The 24,056-nt window shown below is 39.8% G+C and overlaps 1 protein-coding gene across 1 annotated transcript in view; it reads right to left on the reverse strand.

The window, feature by feature from the left end:
* Positions 1–24,056, reverse strand: part of MYO16 (myosin XVI) — a 559,391-nt gene that overhangs the window by 519,747 nt on the left and 15,588 nt on the right. Inside the window, exon 2 of the mRNA XM_034758177.1 lies at positions 11,435–11,598. The gene's annotated coding sequence lies outside the window, so the exon portion shown is untranslated. The remainder of the gene's footprint in view (positions 1–11,434; positions 11,599–24,056) is intronic.

A 24,056-nucleotide genomic window follows, 5' to 3' on the forward strand; every position in this document is an offset into this window, starting at 1 on the left:
TCAGGGCATCCCCAAATTCAGATCCAGATTATGGTAAAAAGACTAGGCAATCATCCAGCGCACTAGCTTGAGTGGGTGTTGAAAACATCTCACTGACAGAGCACCTATCTGCACAAGCCAAGCTAAGGTTACACAAATACATTTACACACAGTTTAAACATGATTGTGTTTGAAATAGGTTACATAAGAGAATTTGGCCAGCTACTTTGTTCCTAAAAGACCTAAAGGCCCAGTTTTGCCTTCAGAGCCACCTGTACAATTCCCACTGAAGTGAATGGAAGCCATGTGTAAATATATAAGTGAAAAACAGAGGCCAATGCCTCCTGGGGGCTAAAAATACATCTTTAATTCCAGTAACAGTCTATACTGCCCACTCAACTTACAACTTCTGCAGTCTCAACCATGTTTAAGCCCCACTTAAATAGGGTGACCAGATGTCCCGATTTTAGAGGGACAGTCCTGATTTTGGGGGCTTTTTCTTATATAGGCACCTATTACCCTCCACCCCCTGTCCTGATTTTTTACACTTGCTATCTGGTCACCCTATGCTTAAACACAGTTTATTAAATACTATTGTTTGCCTCAGGCTAAGTGTAGGATTGCATCTGTGGGATAACAATATTGTCTCAATTGAAATTCAAGTTACGGTCACAGAAATTAGGGTTGCCAACATTGTATTTCATAAAGGACTGTTTTCTTAGCACCCCCGCCTCATCCCTTCTCTAGATATTATTTATTATTAGTAGTAGTAATAAGTACCCACCTACATTCGCCAACGGTATTTCTTGCTGCTTTTTGCAGCACTCAGCAACTCCCAATCTTGTTGTACAGAGATGAAAAAATAAAGGACATCTCTTGTAATAAGAGACTGTTGGCAACCCTAAGTGATGAGGTTTCTGTGTTCTAAGATGTACCATCAAAACATTAGCACAGAGACTGGAAACAAAAAGCTTGAATGTGCTTTACCAGTGGAGCAGAAAACTGCATTTCTCTTTGTAGTTTATCTAAACTATAGCTTTCCCACCCACCCCCCTCATCCAAATCTCAGTAAAAGCTGCTTCAGCTGATGAATCCGCTGCCCACCAGACACACAAAAAAACTATATCTGCTGCCTTTAGGATGTCCCTGTTTCCCTCCAGTGCAGCCTCACTGATGATAGCAATAACAGAAACATTTAGTGTAGAAAGGACACTAGAGCAGTGGTGGGCAACCTGTGGTCCACAGTCTGCATGCGGTCCATCAGGGTAATCTGATTGCAGGCCGTGAGGCATTTTGCTGAGGCTGACCATCCGCAGGCATGGCCCTCCGCAGCTCCCAGGGGCTGCAGTTCGCCGGCAGGCCGTTTCTATTGTCACTTCCTCAAACCCTGTTTGGATCAATTCTAGACAATAGGGTGTCAAAAATGCCAGCAACTACCAGTGCATTGTGTGCACTAGTTATCCTATGTTTGCTCCTACTAGGCAAGCGGCACAATGCATTCATGTGGTCTATACCTGGCCTTGGGAACCAGGGACTCCTGAATTCTTGTGTTGACTAAGTACTTGAGCACAAATTCATCAATAAAGCTGAGCAAAATGTTTGGACAAATACTTTATTTGCCCAAAAATGTACTTTTGGGCAGATCAACACTATTCACAAAATTGGGTCAAATTCAGATAATAGTTTTGGCCAACAGAGAAATCTTGAAACATTTGGTTCTGAAATTTTTGAATTGAAATGTTTTGACTTTTCATTTTGAAATTATGTTCCATTCCAAAACATAGCTTGATTTAGTTAAAAAAAAAACTGGGGGAAAATCCAAAATGAAATTAAAAAAACTGAAATTTCACATCTAGTCAAATAAAACATTTACTTTGACCCTGAGTGAAATGTTTTGTGTTTTCATTTCAATGAGAAATACTGACAAAATTCTGGTTTGTGTTAATCCAAAATGTTTTTTTTTTTTCTTCCAGATTTTTTCAGTTTGGTCACTGAACTGAAAAATAAATTCTTCACTCAGTTTTACTGCTGCATTCTAGTGCTGTTTTTTTCTTTGGATTTGGCACCCCTTTTATGGAAGGAGGCAGGAAGAGGGGGGGAGAGAGAGAGACTGACTGACTATAAATGTTGAAGAACTTGTGGTGAAAAAGGAGTTTTCATGCATATATGGTGGACATGCTCAGTCATTCCAATATTTTGATGCAATTTGTAACCAAACATCACAAATTGTTGTATATTTATTACCAAATGCTCCTTTGCTAGTCCTCCTGGGGCTTTGTATTGGAAATGGTCGCACAAGAAAATTACGAATTAATCTCTCATCTGCTATTGGTAGCCTCTCACTGGAAAAAGAGAAATAGCCCAACCATTGAGGAATGGTTTGAAAAATATGGGAGGCTGTGGTTATGGAAAAAGTAACACACCAAATACATACTCAGCAAAATAGAAGACAGATAGATACTTAGATATTTGGTTACCCTTTATTCAGTATATAAAGTATATTCACCTGTACAAAAACCAGCACACCCGTCCAATTATATTTTTAATATTAAAATATGAAAGACATACCTCTTCTGTTAAATATGTACATGTAGAGATTTCACTCAATTTAATAAAATCATTAGAAATGACAGATGTTGTAATGATGCTCACTGTGGAACATGGTAATACCCTGTTAAATAGAAAGAAATGATGACTACATTCTTGTATAATATCTCCTTAAACAAAAGGTAACTGTTGTAATTATTGTTTTGTTTCTGATACTTACATGGAAAGGATTTGTAAACTTGTTAAAACTTCTAAATAAATAGTCCTTAAAAACAAAAAACAGAAACCCTAATGAATCAGCTCTATTAAGCACAATGACACTGCAAGCAGTGAAGTGATTTCAGTTTCCTTTCAGCTAAAGTTACAATGCAGGCAACCTGCCATACAGTTCACAATATATTAAATCTTTCACAGAACAAATTTCATTTTCAATTTATACTAATTTTTTTCTCCTTCCAAAATTAACAACTTTAAAAATGTTGCCTAAATGATCATATTTTGCCTAATCTGACGGCCCTGCCTAAACTGATGATAGCTGATGGGAATGCACCTAATTTAAAATGAATGTTCATGACGACAGACCCTGTTCAGCCTCTAAGAACCATTGTAATGTAGGAATACACAAGCAGTGAAAAGCAGAAGGGTGTCATTAATAACTTGTCAGGAGATTGCACTTATCCTTATCATTGGCATGGAAGTGTGGCTAATGGAGACTGCAATCCTCTATCTTCCTCCAAGGGAGCGCAGACAAGATCTCCATGTGCCACATCAGGCCCATAGCCAAACCGTCAGTGATTTTTGGATTTTATAGTTATATGGTGGTAGGAGGAAAGGAAATGGAAAAAAAAGGATTCCAACACTTGAAATCTCCATATACATCAATTTATTTTTAACGTTCTGAGAACAAAGAGAAATTTGAGTTGTTCATGAATACTGTTAAATAATCCTGTGAAAGAGATAAAGAACATGCAAAAAGCAAGAGGAATCCAGATGACAACAGAGGTCTTAGTCTGATGAAGATTCAGAAATAACACTGAAACTCTACCCTTCACCTCCCATTCCGTGCCTAAGGTCTTCAGTATGGATGACAGCTAAAATGCTTATCGAGTCAATTCAAGAAGAACTAATTAGAAGGCAAAATGCTAATAAGGAAGATTAAGCAAAGGAAATGGGTGTGAGTGTGATTCAACTCTCTCTTTAAGGGTCTCATCCTGTCCAGGGATGACACAGATCTACTTCAGCAATGTGGACTTCAGAAGGAGGAATACTGTCGCTATATTTCAAAGCTTCAGTCTTGTAATCGGATCTGCTAGTATAGTCCTTGAGCTTGTGCAGAGCCCCAATGATTTTCCTTAGGACTTGTCTACATGGTCTGATAGAGCACGGCAAGCCAGGTGTAAATCAGCAGTGCACTAGCCTGCTGCACACTAACTATCCATGTGGACCCAACTTCCATGCTCACAGAGTTCCACCGCACACTCTGCCACACTATATATCAGAAGCAGGGCCCCCAATTTGTGCATGGCAGGCTAGAGGACTGTAGATTTACACTGCGGCTTATGTGCACTAAGACTGTGCAGACAAGCTCTTATTTTTCAAACTTTTGAGAACTTGTCTTTGCAACCTTAACATTTCCCCCTCCACCCCCCAAACACACACACTGACTGATTTTATGCCAGTCTTTAAAAAAGGTACCATAAAGTGGTTGTATTATTCCTGGGAAAAAGCCAGTTTTCAGAGTTATTTATCAGACTACTCCATTAATGTAAAGTTTCAAGAGCCCAAACAAATATTAATTAAATTAGGCTAGGCAAAATAACATGCCTGGCTTTAATGTTTTTTATTTGATAGTTTATACCACTGGGATAGAATGGGAACTCTGATTTTATCTAAAGCTGGCAGTAGTAGATATATTACCTTTCAAACCACTACAATAAGTAACTTTCTCAGGCATGTATCCTCCCAGCAGAAATGCAGCTTTGCTTATGGATCATTTTTCAAGATATAGACATAAGTCTCAGGTCTGTTTTGTATATGCTGAGTTTTGACTCCGTGCCAGTACTTTCCAACTTCTCGCCACAACTTCTAAAACACATACTAGAGTTGACAAGAACATGCTAGCCAAAAATCAGCCTCTATTTTATGAGCTATGCGCTCACTAGCTGGTGCTATTGCAAGAACAGGAAATTAGTGTGAGAAGGATGAAAAATTCAGCTGGACAAATAGTCTGACAGTAAGTAAACTGATGATAATGTAAGTAATCAGGTCATATCAGGAAATCTCTGAAAGAAGAAAGAGTGGGAACTCCAAGCCAGTTCTTAACCAACAAAGGCAATCAGAAAGGCTCTGATTTCCATAGAGATGCTACTTTAGGCTTGGAATGTATTAACATGATGTAGCTCTTATTTTGATTGATTGCACTCTGTGTTCATTGAGATCAACCAATGTTACCATCTCTGATGGCAAACAGGTATTTGTTTGTGATTATTTGCCCTTGAGTATTACTGCATAATTTGGTCCTTTTTAGTTCCTAACAAAAATGGGTTTTGGAAAACTGCAGTCTCTCTGGGCAAGAAATTTGCTGAAATTTCAGACATATTGAAGCGCAAAAATAAACAATGTAAATCAGAATTGACCCTCTGTAATGAAATATCAACATATAAAATAAGAGTATTAGGGAATGCAACACAGATTTATTATTTTTGAGTATATCTTCCTAGGGGCTCAATCCAGCAAAATGTTGAACATCTGCCTGGAGTGCAGCATCCTCAACTCTCTAAGATAAGAAGGATCAAAATATCCATCACGTAACTAGTTTTAATGCATGTTTTAACCATACATATGTTAGGATATGATTTTAAAAATAAATACTTTTGGGGGCCCAATCCTGTAAACTATGACACATATGTTTAATGTTATTCATGCAAGTATATTTGCTGATTTCAGGTCTGTTGCATAATGTTTATTCTTATATTTCAAATTACTGTAATCATGTTCTGGAAATTGGCACATGTAAAGTTAAGGGTTTTCAGGACCAGGCCTCACTTAATTTGTTTTTACAGTTTTGTTTGTATTTAGATGTTAATTCTGTTAACAAAACTCAAAAGAGAAAACACTTTTTTCCCCAAAGCCCTTTAAGTAGTTACATTTATGTTTAGCTACTGAGAAAGTAAAATATATTTTGAAAAGAAGAGTGAGTATTTTAGCTAAATAAAACAATTTCATAGCTGTGTATATCTGGAAATAATAAATGCAAAGTAATTCTGAGAAGTGTATGTCCTAAACTGTTTAAATTTGACATGAATGATTAGCTGAGTATATTTAGAATCTACCACAGCCTAAATAAACACAGAAGAATTATCAGTTACTATAACAACTATGAAAACATCCATGAAGAATAACTACCATCATCAGGCATAATTTTCTCTAAAAGCATTTGTACAGAGGATTCAAAAACACAATGAAACATAAAAGAAATAGGATCTTTGGAGTGTATTATCACTGGTTTCCCTATAGCTTCATTCTTTGTAAATCTAGCAAAGAGACCTATTTAATACTGTCAATTATCAAATACAACAATACCCATTTTGATTTGTGCTTTGGATTTGACAGAACTATTACCTTGCTAAGTCCAAAATGTCAATGTTAACTTTGCTATAGTACAACTTGCTGAAGTCATGCGATTTGAAAAATAGGGGATTATGGGTCCTATCCTGCAGGGGTTTGATTTCCCTCTTGGAGATACATAGCATCTCAGCTGCCATTAACCCCAATGGGTGGAGATGTTCTAAGCATCTCTAAGTAGACACACAGCAGCTTCCAGGATCAGATACTACAACATTATATCAGAATAATTTTATCTGTCTACTCTGTTGCACAACAATTTATATTTTACTAGAATGAAAAGACTACTTACTGGTTTCATTTGAACTCTATGGTCAGAGTGTGCAATTGAGAGCAAGCAACCCCCCCATGCGCGTACACTCATCTACCAGCCTCTGTCACATTAATTGCACCTTACTCTGTGAGTACTCCCACTGAAGGCAATGGGTTTCTTGTAAATGAAATACCAAATATGAGTAAGGGTGGAAGAATCCAGACCTTTTTATTTTCCTATCAATTCATTCAGTTTTATCCCAGAAAACACATTTAGTCATTTATGAAAGAAAAATGTGTTTATTGTTTGTGTTTTGAAAATGCTTTACATGTTATTTTAAATGTATTTTGATAGCATAATTTTCTTTAAAATCACTTTCAGGAAATGTAAAAAATGCTACTTCTATTATACAATTCCTACTTATAGCTTATATAGTTAGGCAGCCAAAGCTGAAAGACTGAGCAACCAAAATTCTGTCAAACTACACAAAGTGAATAATGAACACTGTCTAGGAATTAATAATGAAACATGTAGGAGAAATTGAGTGATCTGAGGAGCTGATAAAAGTCTCAAGCAGTCAAATTAATGCAATGTAATTCCCTGCTTCAAAACTTATCACCCTCACCACAAAGTGAATATACATAAATATTATTCAGAACGGAGACAACATATGAATTGTTTATTAATTCACACTTTGTTCAGCTAATTTATTTCTTCTGTAAACAACACCCTCATTTATTCTCTGTCATATCTTAAGGTTTGATCCATCCTTATGTTAAAAAAACAAACAAAACCCTCATACTACTCTGGTTGCATCTCTGTGTGCTATAATGGCAGCACAACTTTAATCGCACAGCACAATTTTTGTTATGACAGTCATGTATATTGGGGTCTAGCTGTAAGCAGTTTCCATATCTGCACTTGGCAAACATAGTCAGCATTTTACGCAAACCCTAGCTGTATCTTTATTTACAATATGCATTTTTGGTCTAACTTGTGTCCAACTATAGCAGCCCGGTCCAGAACAGAATTCCAAACTATTTCTTTACAGGACACAGAGACCAACATAACAACGCAGACTTAATGGGCCTGATTCTCTGTAGCTGTACAATGTGTGGAATCTCATTGATCCATGCCTCAGCCGGGTGCATATAAATACCTAAAATTGATTAGATGGATAAATGCAAGTTCTTCATGCTGAGCAGCTACAGAATCAGACAATTCATTTTGACTGAAACTTCAGGCTCCAAAAAGATAAGCCAATACATGTGTATGACCAAGAAACACAATACATCTATCATTGTGTAGTGATTGAGACTTGCTTGTCAGCTGACATATCTTATTTCTGTGGTGTTAATATAGAGGGATTATTCTTTTCCTCTTTCTCCCCTAGATTTTCTGATGCAGTGGAGGTATATGTTACCTATTGTTGACCTTGAATTGTAACTTATCTCCGTCCTTCTAACTAACAAAAGAGCTCTGATTGGGGAACAGAAATTCCCAAGAGTTCCCACTCAGAAAGTTATGGTACATTTTATATTAAGGCAAAAAAAAAAAAAACCCCTTATTTATTACATTCCTTTATTTATATTTGACATACCTCCAACAGCAGAAACCAGACCCTGCTGTTAGCCACAGACCACTATACTCCGTTCGTCCCTGTAACCCATTGCCACACCTTCCAATAAGGAGGATGACCTTTTTGATCTCTGAGGCCACCCTCCACATCCTTACACAACAACAGCAGTTCCCAATGTAGAAGTTTCTTCTGAATTAGGCAATGCAAGGGCATGGAGAAGTGTCTTTCCTGTGAAAAAGTCAGTCCTCTAAGCTTCTGAAGCTACCTCGACACTTATAGCAGAGTGTAGAGTACCTACACTGCATGCCCCCCTAGCACAGGTTAAATAGTAGTGCAGACGGTGAGGCACCACTTCGGTCAGTAGAGTACACACATGTCAGAATCTTAGGCTATATACCCCATACAGAGGTTCTCAAATGGTGAGGCATGTATTCTGGGGGACAGGGGAGGGCAGGGACTGTGAGAAGCTTTAGGAGAGCAGTGGCTGCTGGCTGAGCGCCCAGCTTTCAAGGCATGTCACCGCCACCAGCAGCAGTGGAGAAGTAAGGGTGGCAATGCCATACCATGCCATACTTACTTCTGCTCTGCTGCTGGCGGCGGCTCTGCCTTCAGAGCTGGCCGCCCAGCCAGCAGCTGCTGCTCTCTGCTCCGCCTTCAGAGCTGGGTGGTGGTATATGTACTTGTATGGCAGTACTGGGGGGAGGGGAGGATAAATAACTACAGACACAGAGAAGGGGGGGCAGTTCCCCCTTGCTGACGCCTTTCCCTGCTGCAGTGAGCTGCCAGAACCTTTCCCCACCACAGGGAAAGGCTTCAGCAGCAGGGAGTTGCCAGAGCCTCCTCCCTGCCAGAGCCTTTCACTACTGGGTGTAGCTACACATATCCTAGATATCATTGCAAATGTGGACAAGGCCTGAGTTGCTGGACTTGTATGGAAGTCAGAGACATCCATTGCACTGCTTCTTGTTGCACCATCCTACAGACTAGTAGATTGGATTTTCCAGGAGTCATGCATCTGTTTCATGTACCTCCACCCTGTGTTCCTCCCTCCCCATTCCACGTAGATTGCTACAGCTTCCAATGCCTCCCTAATGGTAGCTGCCTCTGAAACTTCCCTTTAGAAGAGCTTTTGCCATGTGATGGGGGACACTGTGATGTAATATTGTACTGATAAGTATGATCTTATGCAGGATTTCCACAGGTATTCAAAGACATGAGTGGAAGAAATAAATATGCTACAAAAGATGGCTTTGAGCTAGGCCCCACAAGTGGTTGATCCTAATGGTGCAACCACAGGAGGCTCCTTCAGGATATGAGAAAAGAAAAGGAAAATTCTCCCTTCTGCATCCAGCCTCTGGATCAGATCAACTAGGTCTCGGTTCACTCAGTTTACAGAAGACAAGGGGATGATCTAGCTTCTTATTTAACAGTCCCACATGGCTTCTACCTTTTCTATCATTAGAGCTAAGTACTACTTCCAGTGAAGTGACAAAATTCTCATTGACTTTAATGGGAGCAGAAACAAGCTTCTGGGTAGCAGTTGTTTACTGACCATTTGATGCATCAAAAGAACTTGTGCTGGAATTTGATGAGTAGGGAACTGATTTATTTGCAATTACTATTGGCTGCTTAATTCTGGTGGTGTTAATTTACACACTAAGTGTTTATCCAACTACTTTTATTTTTCATTTTTAAAGCTATCCTCAAGACTTTTGATCTGAAGGCAGGGGGTCAGGGCTGGCTCCAGGCACCAGCTTACCAAGCAAGTGCATGGGGCGGCCACTCCGGAGAGGGGCGGCACGTCCAGCTGTTCGGCGGCAATTCGGCGGACGGTCCCTCACTCCTGCTCGGAACGAAGGACCTTCTGCCGAATTGCCGCCGCAGATTGTGATTGCGATCGCAGCTTTTTTTGTTTTGTTAGGGGTTTTTTTGTTTGGCTGCTTAGGGCGGCCAAAACCCTGGAGCCGGCCCTGCAGGGGGTTACCAAGGCAACTCTCTCAGCAGGTCATTATCGAAACCTCATTATCAGACACTGGACTGTGGATGATTTTTCATTGGCTAAACTTACCCATTCAGCCCATAACCTGATTTTAATAATATTTTCCAAACTCAACATGCCAAATCTTTATTTTGTTGATTCAGGAAACCAAATAAAATACCATGACAATGTACAAATAAACTCTGTCCACAGACTCCAGGGAATGAATATATGTTACAATTTTATATGTGTATTTCCATTATAACAGAAATATTAGAAATCAAATAAGAAATGTTAATGTGGGGAAACTGAAGAACTTTGGGTTTGCAGGAAAACATTCTGTTATTTCAATACAGTTTACAAAGGTAAGTACATAGACAAATATGTTGGGTAGATAGTTGAGTTTTTTTCCCCCTTGTGGAGAAATTCTACATAGCCTTTATAGGCCGTTGTCTATATACACTGATGTGCAAGACTCCCACTATAATGTGAAAGCAATATTTTAGACAACAAGCAGTAACTGAAGAAAATACTGATTCTGAATCCAGTTGGAATTGCCATAAATTTTAAATTGTGCAAGTACAGAATTACTTAAACAGAGCATACTGAAACAATGAAAGACACTTGTTCCTGGAAAAACTTAAAAGGACAATGTTAAAACATGCGATTAAAATTCCCAGTCATTCTATATCCGCACTAGCATAAATTACCTATGCTATATCAGGTTTTGGGAAAAGACCTGCTCTGAAGAAGTTTTGATATCAGGTTATTATGTAAGATTATCAAACAAATATTTTATGAATTTTATTCCAACAATCTTCAGAGATTAGAGACAATAGGTGACATTCTGGTGCTGCTGAAATTAATGGGAGTTTTACCGTTGACTTCAATGAGCCCAACATTTTCCTCAACTTCTTTTTCCAGGTTAAAACTATGAATTGAGATCTACCACGATGCTCTATAAAAGATATTATATGTGAAAGCATAGTAACAGCTCTACCCATTGATGTTTTCTTTTAATTCAGTCAGAGATCAAAGTAAGTTTCTCTGCTCCTGCTAACAAAAGGTCTGTTTCTAATGAAGCTCTACCCACAGCCTATTATTCTAGGATCTGTGAAAGAGAAATATATTTTTTAAGTTAATAGGACAAAAATCAAACTAGGTTTCTTCCAGAGATCATATTCTACTGTAGTATTTAACACAAAGATCCAAGGTGAACCCAAAATGGATGTGGCAAACTTAATTGTTTTCCATATTTTTCCAGTGTGGCAAGTGTGTAAGTTACTGCAAAGCAGCATCAAGCCAGAAAACAGTAAGTAGTCCTACCTCACTGACTACAAACATATACGTGTAAAGTGCAAAGGGAGGGCCCAATCATGCAAGGTGCTGAATACCATTATTAATTATATTACTGTAGCACCTATTTATGGACCAGATTCACTTCCTAGTAACAGGAGCTGAAAGTGCTCAGTACCTTTCAGGATCCAGTGCTATATGAAGCAAGGCTGCTTGCATACTGTTGGTCGCAGGTTCTGTGCAGAGACTGAGGCAATGTTCCTTACTGCATTTTCTTCCTAAGGGCTGTTTTCCTCCCCAAATTCCAGCTTTCCAAGCCCAGACATTTTGGGGCTGCAGGAGCTATTAAGAAAATGCAAGAGATATTTTCACTCTCTTCACTCTCAAATTTTTTTTGAAAATTTGAGCGAAAAAATACCACACTTCTGGCCATGCCACAAATCTTGGAATGCAAATGCGTTCACAAATCTAACTATCCCCATGGCTGGTGTTCACTCCACTACGAATACTTATTTTGGGGGGAAAATGGTTTGGGGAATTCAAATAATAATTAAGGACGCCCAGGCACAGCATTGCATAGTAAACACAAACTATCTTCCAAGTGACATGGGATACTTCCAAGTGAAACCAGATACTTGGGTTCTTTAACACTGTACCAAATTCCAACACAGGGTAAGATCATCAGTTTGTGATCTAGCCCACAGCAAGAGGAAACATTGTTGAGCTACCCCTGGAGCTGTCATCCTGGTGTTAATTAAGATAATACACTGCCAGATGTCTATACCACTGCAGTTTATACACTCCGCTCACTGGCGTAACTACACTGCTGGGTGTGTTTGAGGGGCATTAAGTCCAAACTCCACCTCCTCCCTGTCCCCTCTCACTTCTCATGCATGAGAGGGGATGGAGCAGCTCTGAGATACCTGTTCCCCCTGTCTTCAAGAAGTTGTGTATGGCACACTGTGCAAGAGAGAGTCAGGAGGCATCATGCACCCTTTACTCTCTTGCTCTGGCCACAGGATGGCCAAAGTCTGATTCCCTGCCAGGACCTACTAATCTGCTTACTAAGGTCTTGTCTACATTGGGATTTTTAGCCACCAGCACAGCTCCACTGATGTGAGCTGCACTCGCACAAACCCCTAGTGCAAGCCTACACTAGGAAATAGATCATATTTAAAATTAGGGGTCAACCATGACTTGGTAATAGGTTTTAAGTTATGTTACACTAGCTGGAAAGTCATGGTAAAACTGTATTAAGCCATTTTCTAACACAACCTATTTTCCCAGTGTTGGCAGGGCCTTAATATAGATACATTGCACTAATGTAAACACTGCCTTGTCTTGGTGCAACTTCCCCTGCACCAGTCCTGGTTCACACTGGTGCAGCATCCCTACAATAAGGATTTGAACTGATGCTGCTACCCACAGCAATTTTCATCTGACAGCAGCACAGGTGTTGTATTAACACAGGAGGCACAACATGACAGCATGTAGTGCTTTAATAATTTCTTCCACCTTACCAGCCCAGGCACCATCAAATATTTATAAGCTATTTTGGGTGGCAATGCATTGAAAATTCAGTATGCTCAGCTGAGGTAGCCAACACTCAGAACAACAGTATGGAAAAAATTATGTTTTAAAATATTTCCCAAGTATTTCCCCAGTCGCTGTTACAATCTGTTATATTGTAAAATAAATAATGCACAGCCTACTTGCTCAGACTACTACCTGAGTTTTGAATTGGATACTTTTATGCATCATGAGCATGGATGTGACTGGCACATGTGCTAAGTTTTAAGTGTTATACCCAAGGGTATAGTCTCATCTCCAGGCATGGATATTTGCAGATACACAGTCCTGCATAGGAAGATAAGGCTATAGCCCTAAGGGTGTGAATTCTTTAATACAATGGAAAGCTGAATAAGCAAGGTGACTGATTATCCTTTCCCAAGCACTGTTTGCCATAGTGATGATGATTATAAATATTTCTAAGGTGCTCATTACCATGTGTGATCCCTGGTAATATCAAGAAGAACAGCGAAGAAAAGTGCATAGTCTACAGGGTAACCTAAACACATACAAAAAGGAGTCTACATATATTAAAACAAATGCCTTTAAATATTTGCATTGATGTCACAGCACAAAACAGAGATGACATCTGAGTAAGTTGTAGAACACCCAGGACCAGATCTTAACATGCAGTAGCCACTTTGCACCACTGTGCTAAGTGGTTCTGACCACAGGGCAAGGGTTTCTGGCCCCCTAGTAATCACTTCTGGGCATTGGGGATCCTCCATTGTCATTGAGCATGCTTACAGGTTTCTATGCTACTCTCTTCCCACTTATAGATATAGGGATCATGGCCAGAACCCCCCCACATTATGCTGATCCCCAGTCACATTTAACCTGAAGACCTTCAGAGCTGCCCTCAGACTGCTCTAAGGAACCAGCCCTACACACAGCAGCCCCAGGGTTTGGGCAGTGCCATGATGAACTTTAGGCCTCCATACTTGCTTGGTGAACTGGGTAGATGTAGGGGTTTCTGCACAGGGCTTCAAAACAACATAGTGAATGCCCTAGAGCCATCCTGCAATCAGTTTATATGCACTTCCTATTACCCATTATAGTGGCAGTCCTTAAAAATGTACCAATTGTATCTAAAATATGAAGGATTGCATTTTTAAAAACATTTTTACAATGCAGCATTTTGCCTGTTCTCCTGCACACCTTGTGATTAGTTCTGTATGACCGCAAGACAGCAGCTTTTACACTAAGTCACTACTATCTACGTTAACATTAGTAACTTCATCCATACAAGTAAAGCAGTATATTGATATGCAAAGTCTTCCTGCACCCCAAAACTCCAGCATATCATCAACATTTTGCACTACTGAACCATTATGTTAATCCAAAGTGAGCCTTTATTGTTCAGTTTCCTCAGAACACTATTAATGACATGACAAAAGAGAGGCAATCATAGATAAATCATTCAAACTTCCCATTGGGTTTCCCTTCTATATTTCTGCCATCTGCATTGGCCACTATGTTACTACATATGTCTGAACACAATACCATGCAGGTCACAGCATATTCCAGACACTTGTGCCTTCTGTTGTGATTGTCACAGTCCAGTACTTCTGCTTTCAAATGTATGTCTGCAGGGATGGCTTTCATTCACATAAATTGGAGGCAGCCAGCTGATCTCCCACTACTACATAAGCCCTTCTCCTCGGGAAATTTTGCTGCTAGTCCATCAGTTCACCCATCACCAGGCTTTTATTGTATAATGTATATATCACATATTTCATTACTTGTGAGTCAACATGTCCTATTCTGAGCATTCTATTTCCTAGGAGAAACTGTCTTGTTAAATTACTGTATACTTGTATGGGCTGTTTCCCTGGCAAATAATATTTTTTAAAGAAATAAATATATAGGGAACTTAAATCATTACCAAGGCCAGGAACATGTAAACATTTCTATCTACTAAAATTAACAGAGGCAAAAAGACAAAATGAACTATTGATTTATGTTTCCGAATTAGCATTCTGAGGTCTGCAATCACCTTTCCCTAGCTGTGAACACAGCGCAACAAAAAAATTGATAGTCACTTATTTTGAGAGCTGAGCTACATGGATCGTTAATGATTGACTTATTAAATATGGTAACAGAATCCCAGATTAGTGCTTTCTTCATAAGCACACCATTCATAAACCTGTTTTTCAATTTAAGAATAATCATTTACACATACAGTAACCACTCTAATATTCCTTTCGATCTACAGTATTTCATTCATTATTTTGACAGACCACATCACTTATGCCATCTACAAGAATATATATTATCAATTTTCAAATGGTTGCTCTGGTTTCATGCAGGAGCTACAAATTCACAATGTCTGCTTTCAGTCTTCCATCCATCATTTTCACAAAGGAATTGATGCAGGAGAAAACAAGACAATAAGGATAGGCTCTCTGATTCACCGTTATATATAGAGCTACACAACATAATTAGAGGCTAAGGAAAAGCAGGGATATTTCTTTAGCCATTCTAATCTTCTTCCTTTCCAGTGATCTCCATTTCTTTCAGGCTCTTGCAGCGTATACAATATAGGAAAGTATGTTTGTCTAAGAAACTTCAGTGAGGCAACCTAACAAATCTAGTACAGTATGGGCTCCTAATTTTTTCATGTTGCATACCAGCATTTATTTTGTATTACTACTGTGGGTCCCCTATCTGTGATGTGTCACAATACTTCAATAATGTTGTGACAGTATAGTCCTATTTTCTTTCAAGTATGGGATCCAAGGTAATCACTTGTTCTTTCAAGAACCAGAGAGCAAGTACCACTGGGAAGAACACTTCCCCCAGAGAAGACTCTGACAATATTTGGCATGTAGAGAATGAATTTCCCTTTTGGAGATTTCCAGCAATACATGCGATGCAATTGAAGTAACAGCCACAGTATTTTATATGTAAGCACATCCTAATGATTTAGGAATACAAATTCAAAGGCCTAGGATGTGCAGATGAAAACCAATTCACTTTTGTTCAGAACTGGACAAGTAGTAATCCTGATTTAAAAAAAAACAACACTAAATGATTATGAAATTAAGGTCCAACCCTGCTTTCATTATACAGGTTAAACTCCCATCCACTTCCATGGGAGTTTTGTCTTTCTCAGAACTGCTGGATAAGACCTGAAATATTCCACTAGTAATTATAAATAATAGTAAGAAATACAGTAAAAGATTGTGAGCGGCTCACATACTATGGTGATGGAGGCTATCTAAGCAGATAGATACTAATCAGGAGTGAATCTATGAGAGGTAAGAAATATCAAAAGCACCTCCCTCAAATATATTTATCAGTATCATGGATCCTTAATAAGAATTATGCTGTCTTATATTCTTTTATATATATATATATATATATATATATATATGAAGAAATGAAAAAAGTATTGAACTGTTAAAAACATAGAGGCCAAATGGAGAGCTGGCATGATTCTTCACTTCCTTATTTCATTTTTAGACAGATGTGATTCAGTTGACTTCAGTGGAGTTACTCCTGATTTGCACTCTCATGAATAAGAAGAGAATCGGGCCCAGTATGTTTACAGTGAGGTGCTGATATTTAATGAGGCCTCACTCTGCCTCCATTTTTGAGGGAGCAATTTTGTGCCCACAGTCACCACAGACCCAAATGCTACCTCTTATACCTCCAACTACACCTCTACCCTGATAGAACGCTGTCCTCGGGAGCCAAAAAATCTTACCGCATTATAGGTGAAACTGCATTATATCGAACTTGCTTCGATCCGCCGGAGTGAGCAGCCCCACCCTCTCGGAGAGCTGCTTTACCGCGTTATATCCGAATTTGTGTTATATCGGGTCAAGTTATATCGGGGTAGAGGTGTATATGATTTTCTGATGCAGTCAGACATGTCAGCTGCAGAACTCCCTCCTCCTCATCTGCTTCTTTTCAAAGACTGTTTTGTCCTTTGACAATCTATTTTCATAAGTCGTTAAGGTTGCTGTCCTCTTTTACTCTCTCAAAATGTCACTGGGGTGGGTGCATCTCAAAAGCGTCATCGACACCTTCCTCATTCAGTGCATTGGCTCTGGATTCTCTGTGGGCACAGGGGAGATTTGGGAAAAAAGATGAATCATTTTAACTGTCCAAAACCTGCACCTGTGGAATGCATCCATTCTGCATACACATGGAGATTTACAGGACTCATGGTTACAGTCCAAGCAGATGTTGGAAACCAACCACAAGAACACATTTGCCTAAATTCTGTATATTTCTTTAAAGTTGACTTTTTTCATTTTTGGTTGGAGAACTTGAGAGAAATTGGGATTCAAAATAAATACCATTATGGTAAGTATACTTCCTAGGCATGTTCCAGGTGGCATAGAAAGATGTAGCCACATTAATTTCAGTAGAGCTAAAATAGTGTAATCAGCTGATAATCTGGCTATTTTAATCCAATTCTGGAAGGCTGTTACAAGCTGTGTTTATCTGGCAACCAGCCTGAGAATGAATGGGTTAAATCCCTGCACTAGTGTGCTGTTCCATCTGTTAAAGATTGCATTCGCTGAAAGGTTCAGCAGAAAGTATGTTGGGAGCTGTAAAGAGACAGCGGGAAACAGGCTGAAGGTTGGTTGGACTTGTGGGTTAGTAGAATCAGTCACAGAAGTGACACTTTCTCTGCTATGAAATGTATTACATATTACAAGGTGGTTTTCAGGCTAAAACATGTCATTTGTCAAGTAGTGAATGTCTGCATTCTGAAATCGTTCAATCCATGCACCAGCATATGCTACATTTTTCACTTTATTGGAGAGGCTTGTTATACACAATGAAATGCTGCAGCCCACTTTTAAATTTTTGGAAGCAACTTCCATTTAGTTGTGTTTTGATTGTACTGAGTCAGTTGTGTGTACTGAATTATCCAAAGATTAATTTAACACTTTTAAAATGTATAGTAAAAGTGTTCGTAGCAGTGGCTGTCGTTAAGAAGGCAACATTTACCCACAATTACCACAGACAGTGTTAATCAAGATACTGCAGTTTTCTTCTCTGTATTTAGAATAGGAAAGAACCAATGTGTCTCTAATATCCTGAGTGGTAAAGGAGAGTAAATGTTCACTTTCTAACAGCCACTTCCTTATGTATGGATGACACTAAATAAATAACGTTTCATTTTGTTAGGAAGATACTTAAAATAATATTAAGTATATAAGAGTGCATCTAAAAACAACATATATTGATTAGTGTAATTTAATTTATGTATTCATTCATGGACAACATTTTAGAGGGAGTCAAAATCCACAAGCTGTCTCTCAAAGGCTGGATATTACTTTTCAATCCTAAAGATAGTTGAAGAACATAAACTGGCAGAGATTTCTGCATTGACTATATAGCTGAGGAAACTCCTGTGTGTTGTTTATTCAAAAAAGTACATGAAATATTTTGCAACTAATGAAATATAACAAACTAACAATTTTCAGGAGAATATGTAAATAATTAATAAGCAGGAGAAATGTGCCCCTTTTGGGGATATTTGAGTACAGATGTATTAAACTTGCATGCCCTGGAAGATATAAAAGTATTCCAGTTCAGACATCTTTATAACCAGAGACTACAGCTACTTCTTCTTACCGATACATGGTTCCAATTTAGAGTATGTTCATGTAAATCTCAGCTCAGAATGTAGCAATTAGGCAGCTCATTTTGCCAATCAATAGATTTGTCTGAAATCATTTTTGCTAAGGCATCACATACATGAAATGCATTTAATGTTGCTTTTCTCCAAATTCTTGAAATAAACCTATTTTCCTTTTGAATGCAATGTGTCAGTTCTGTTTACATAAGAAGAAATATTGAAGCTTTTCTTTTAAATAATCAGCTGTAATTAATTCTTGGCCTCTGGTATGGTTTCAGTGCTTTTAGCATTACGCCTTTGAAAGCCAGCAAAAGAAAAAGCCATTCACTTTAATTTTGTGTTTTCCTAAATAATGTAGATCATGAGGAAAATTCACAACAATATTTAATAGAGCTGTGTCTGCTTTCACTAGTCTATCTATTCATTAGGAAATATTTCTTCATCAATATATTTGCCAGTAAACACCACATTGTTCTATTCAGTTTCTAGAGCTTCCGGTTCACTTGTAGCAGCAACATAGTGGCAACCAACTACAAGTCACTAGAGAAAACAATAAACCAGTTCATCCTTGGAGTGAAACCAAGGAAGCCAATGAGTTACACTACGGATACATTTTCTCCAATGTGCCCAGTTCCAAGTTCCACCTTAAAAAGCAGAAACAGGCACAGAAACTGTGTGATATTAGATGATGAACTCCATGGTAAGGGAAACCTACATTTAGCTAGGCATGCTTTAAGCAAAAGGTGACTCACTGCAGCCAATGGAAATGAATGTGCACAGCCTGAAGAAACATTATTTAATCAAACAAAATATATAGGAAAGGTGTAAAATGGGCTACATTTACTGAGGAGCTCCTAATGGTTTTAATGCCATATATTCATTAGACACTGTATAAATTAATTAGATTGTGGGTACTCTCATTAAATGCTATTTAATGAGTTAATAAGCTTGACAAGCAATGACAAATTGTTTAAGTGCATGTATGGGCAGATTTTGTTGTATTTGGAGAGTTGTGTGCTTGACAGTGTAATGCTTTGAATATATGTATGGGCTAATATAGTGTATGTGAAGTGACCTCTTATGCGTCTGGAGTGCACTAACAAGTAGGGAAGAACCTATGGGGAAAAGGTGATAATTGGATAAGCATAAGAGTCTCCAGTTTGTCAAGGGAGTACTCTGCAATTGAGATTCAAAAACCACCCACTGCCTAGGACAAGGAAGAAACTTCTCCCCAGCGCATATTAGTGCCTAATTGAACATTACAGGGGGGCTCCCAGCTTCCTCTGAAGCACCCGGTACTGATCCATGTCAGAGACAGGTTACCTGACTTGATGATCTATTATGGCATCTACTGTGGCTTTAATTCCCAGTCAGGGATTGATGGATATGTATGTATATTTATCACAGTTGTAGCTGCTAGAGTCTTTGTAGGCCCAGGAGAACTGGGGGAGCACATGCAGAACAAGTAAATGCTTCAGCCTTTCAGAGGATGCAATATGCATTCCCTGTATTGGCTCAGATCTACTGATTAGTGGGAAGGGTGGGATAATGGCCCCATTTGTCAAGTGTCACCACTGGACTTTGTGCTTGCTCTTATGGAGCACAAAGATTACTGCTGATCTCTGTATAGGGCACATTGGGCTCTCTATCTCCTCTTTCCTTCATGCCACAATCTATCCCCAGATCTCCATTTGAGAAGAGAAGGGTGTATTGTTCAAGGGAACACATTCTTCATGGAAATGTTATAAATATTGCTATTGCAATGTGAAGGCCAAAAATAGTCTGCATTTAGTTTTAATTATGATGCAGTTGCAGTGCATTAAACTATGCATGGTTAAGTGAATTTAGCAATATACCTTAATCACAATCTTCCAGCAATGTACCTGATCTACAGTTCAGAAATAAATTACCATCCATTGTTTTAAATATTTTATTGAAAAGTAAAACTCTATTGAACGAATTGTTTAACCATGTAATGAGCTGAGCATATGAATTCGAAGGGTAATTTCTGACCAGTTAATTTGATTTCTCCAATTCCTTTAAAACCAATTTTAAAAAGGAAGTTTATACCTTAGTAGCAGGTATAAATAATGAGGAAAAAAATAATCTTGGATGAGCCTATACCCCTTTTAAAGTATTCCATTCCTTTTGAACATCCCAGGGAAGGAAATTTAATGTAATCTAATGACAAGAAAAGCAGAACCACACCATTACTGATGCCTTGAGAATCAGGTGAGAAACCTCTGTTGATGTCATAGTTTTCAGCAAAACTAAATTAACACACAGAAAATTATTCTCCAACATCCTCCAGTGTATACTAGCCTGAACAAGCAGGATCTCAACAACAGAGCTCAAACTTCATAAAATACACTGGGTGGGACTATTTTGAAACAGGATCTTGAACAACTCAGCTACCAAAGCAGCATCAGAGAATGCCATCACACTCCATTTATGGCACCTAAAGATCAGATACACATGAAGCTGCTCTGCATTATTATGGCAGCAACATTGACTCCAGAAGCCAAAATAACACGGATTTCATAGGAAGGCCTCTAAGGAGAGGAGGCAAGAACCAAAAGAGTAGATTTCCTAAAGCAGTTTTTCCATCAAAGATGACTAGACAGTAGACAGTTTAATCCCAGACTCCTGGGTAGTACAAAAAAAGCCTCATCTTTTGATTGATCCAGTTTTTGTAATATTAAATTCTCAAAGCATTCTCAGGGCCCATTCAAACTGCAAATACCCAATTGTGTCCCTCATCCAGGCTAAAGAGTTTGGACATTTTCAATTTATTTGGCTCTGTGGCTTTTGCATGCTTTGTAGATATGATAAAAACATAGTTAGGTCTCATCTACATTTCAAGATCAAAATGTGTTTTAGCCAGGTCAAGGTACAGCCATATGCAAACAGGCCCTTGACACTATCTTATTTGCAGCATAGACAGATCCTTAAGGAGGAAGGTCAAACCCTGATCAGTACTATTAAGGACTAGTCTATATAACAAATATTCTAAAACCCTCATGGCTGAGATGACAGGTACCTCTTTTAAAAAAAGGGGTCCCAAACTCTTCATCAAAACAAAGTCCCAGGTCACAAGCTCACTTCCTGTGCCTGTATTGGAGGACATTGTAGAGCACATTTAGCAAACAATATATTTAATAAAATTTAACCATTTACAACACTCAACATTATTATTGATTTATCATATATGCTTTATTTTAATATATGTCCCAGTTTTCACTGATCATTACAACAGTCACCTGAAGCTTCTTAAGTGAAAACATTTGTGATGCTGAGCCAGCGAAGTTAAGCAACCAGCAGGCTGAGTGCCCCAAAGGCAACCTTTAAGGACATATTAGTAGAACAGGGATCAGCAACCTTTGGCACGCAGCCCATCAGGGAAATCCGCTGGCAGGCTGGGACGGTTTGTTTACCTGCAGCGTCTGCAGGTTCGGCTGACAGCAGCTCCCACTGGCCGCGGTTCGGCGTTCCAGGCCAATGGGGACTGCAGGAAGCAGCGGCCAGCTTGTCCTTCAGCCTGCGCCACTTCCCGCAGCCCCCATTGGCCTGGAACGCCGAACTGCAGCCAGTGGGAGCTGCGATCGGCCGAACCTGCGGATACTGCAGGTAAACAAACCATCCCGGCCCGCCAGCGGATTTCCCTGATGGGCCACGTGCCAAAGGTTGACGATCCCTGGAGTAGAGTATTGAAATGGTAAACAGGACTATTCCTTGTAGATACTTAGCAAAGTCATGTTAAATAGATGAGAGTTCTGGAAATGTAGGCCTGAATTGTTAGAGAATTAAGAATAAATACTAATAGTATTTGTCTGTGTTTACCTATATCTTGTTAAAAGTTTAACAATGTGATCTAATTAGCTTGTAAATGCTAAAATTCTGTTCTTGTCTATATATATTCTAGTGATTCAGAGATCAAAAGGGGTTATTAACATTTAGTTAGAACTTGTGGTGTAATAATGTTATTGTCTTCATTTCTCTTTGAAAGTTGTAGTAAACTACCCATGAATTGTTTGAATGGTTAATTGCCTTTTGCTAATGAATACAACTAGTTACTGGTGTTTTGCCTAGGAAACAGATTAGCTTCAAAGCAACAATGTGCATTATCTATTCTTCATCCAAAGAAGACCTGTTGGGGTCATTTGATGACAAGAGGCTTATCTGCTGAACTTCAGCTATAAAGGAAGTCGGACCTGATTCTGTTTTATCTCAGATCTGCTTAAACTTTGTCAGGGAAAGTCTGAGTTGCAGACTGAGATCTCCAGGCATAGGCGCCGACTCCGTGGGTGCTCCGGGGCTGGAGCACACATGGGGAAAAATTAGTGGGTGCTCTGCACTCACCGGCAGCCAAGCTCCCCGCCCTGCCCCACCCCACCTCAACTCTTCCTCTGCCTCCTCCCCTAAGCACACCACGTCTCTGCTCACCTCCCAGTGCTTGCCACCATCAAACAGCAGTAGCAAGCTCCAGGAGTGACAGGGGAGGAGCGGGAATGTGGCGCGTTCAGGGGAGGAGGCAGGGCCGGGCCGGGGATTTGGGGAAGGAGTTGGAATAGGGGCAGGGAGGGGGCGGAGTTGGGGCAGGGACTTTGGGGAAGGGGTTAGAATGGGGGTGAGAGGGGGTGGGGCAAGGGTGGAGTTGGGGCTAGGCCAAGGGCAGAGGGCAGTCAAGCAGTAGAAGTCAGCACCTATGTCTCCAGGTCTACTCTGGATTATCCCTGCAATTTCTCATGGAAGAATTTGAACAAATTCTGCACATGGACTGCCTATTGGACTATAACCTTTTAAATTGATTCTAGAAAGATTTTTACAAATAAGCAACCTCACCATCTCTGCCATGAAACTGACCTAAGAACTTTATTCATATCTGTATGTATAATGATCTTTACCCCATAGCAACTCTCTTTCTTTTCTTTTTTAATAAATCTTAGATTTAGTTAAATAAGAATGGGCTGTAAGAGTGTATTTGGGTAAGATCTGAAATATTGACCTGGTGGGTAATGTGTCCAAGCTTTTGGGATTGGTAGAACTTTATATGTTGAATAAGTGTTTTAGTAACTGTGATGGGGTGTACCTACCATGCACCCGAAAGAGTTAACTGTGCTTTGCAGGCTGAGGAAGCCCCACCCCTCTGACTCTGCTGCACATGCTCAGCCTGGAGGCAGAGTATAAAAGGAAGCAGCCCAACTCAGTCTGGGCAGGCTGCTGAAGGGGTAGGATGCAGGCTCTGTCCAGGGATTTGCTACAGGCAGTGGCGGCTCTAGCTTTTTTGCCACCCCAAGCACGGCAGGCAGGCTGCCTTCAGCGGCATGCCTGTGGGAAGTCTCCGATCCCGTGGATTCGGCGGCTTGTCTGCGGGAGGTCCGCCGGTCCCACGGCTTCGACGTACCTGCTGCCGAATCCGCAGGACCGGCAGACCTCCTGCAGGCATGCCGCCGAAGGATTCCTGACTGCCGCCCTCGCAGGGATCAGCAGGCCGCCCTCTGCGGCTTGCTGCCCCAGGCACGCACTTGGAGCGCTGGTGCCTGGAGCCGCCGCTGGCTACAGGTCCTGATTGCAGAACCATGGCACACAGAGCTCCAGATGGATTCCAGGCTACCTGCTGAGCCCAGAG

This window comes from Trachemys scripta, chromosome 1, assembly GCF_013100865.1.
Source record: "Trachemys scripta elegans isolate TJP31775 chromosome 1, CAS_Tse_1.0, whole genome shotgun sequence".
Classification (NCBI taxonomy): domain Eukaryota; kingdom Metazoa; phylum Chordata; order Testudines; family Emydidae; genus Trachemys; species Trachemys scripta.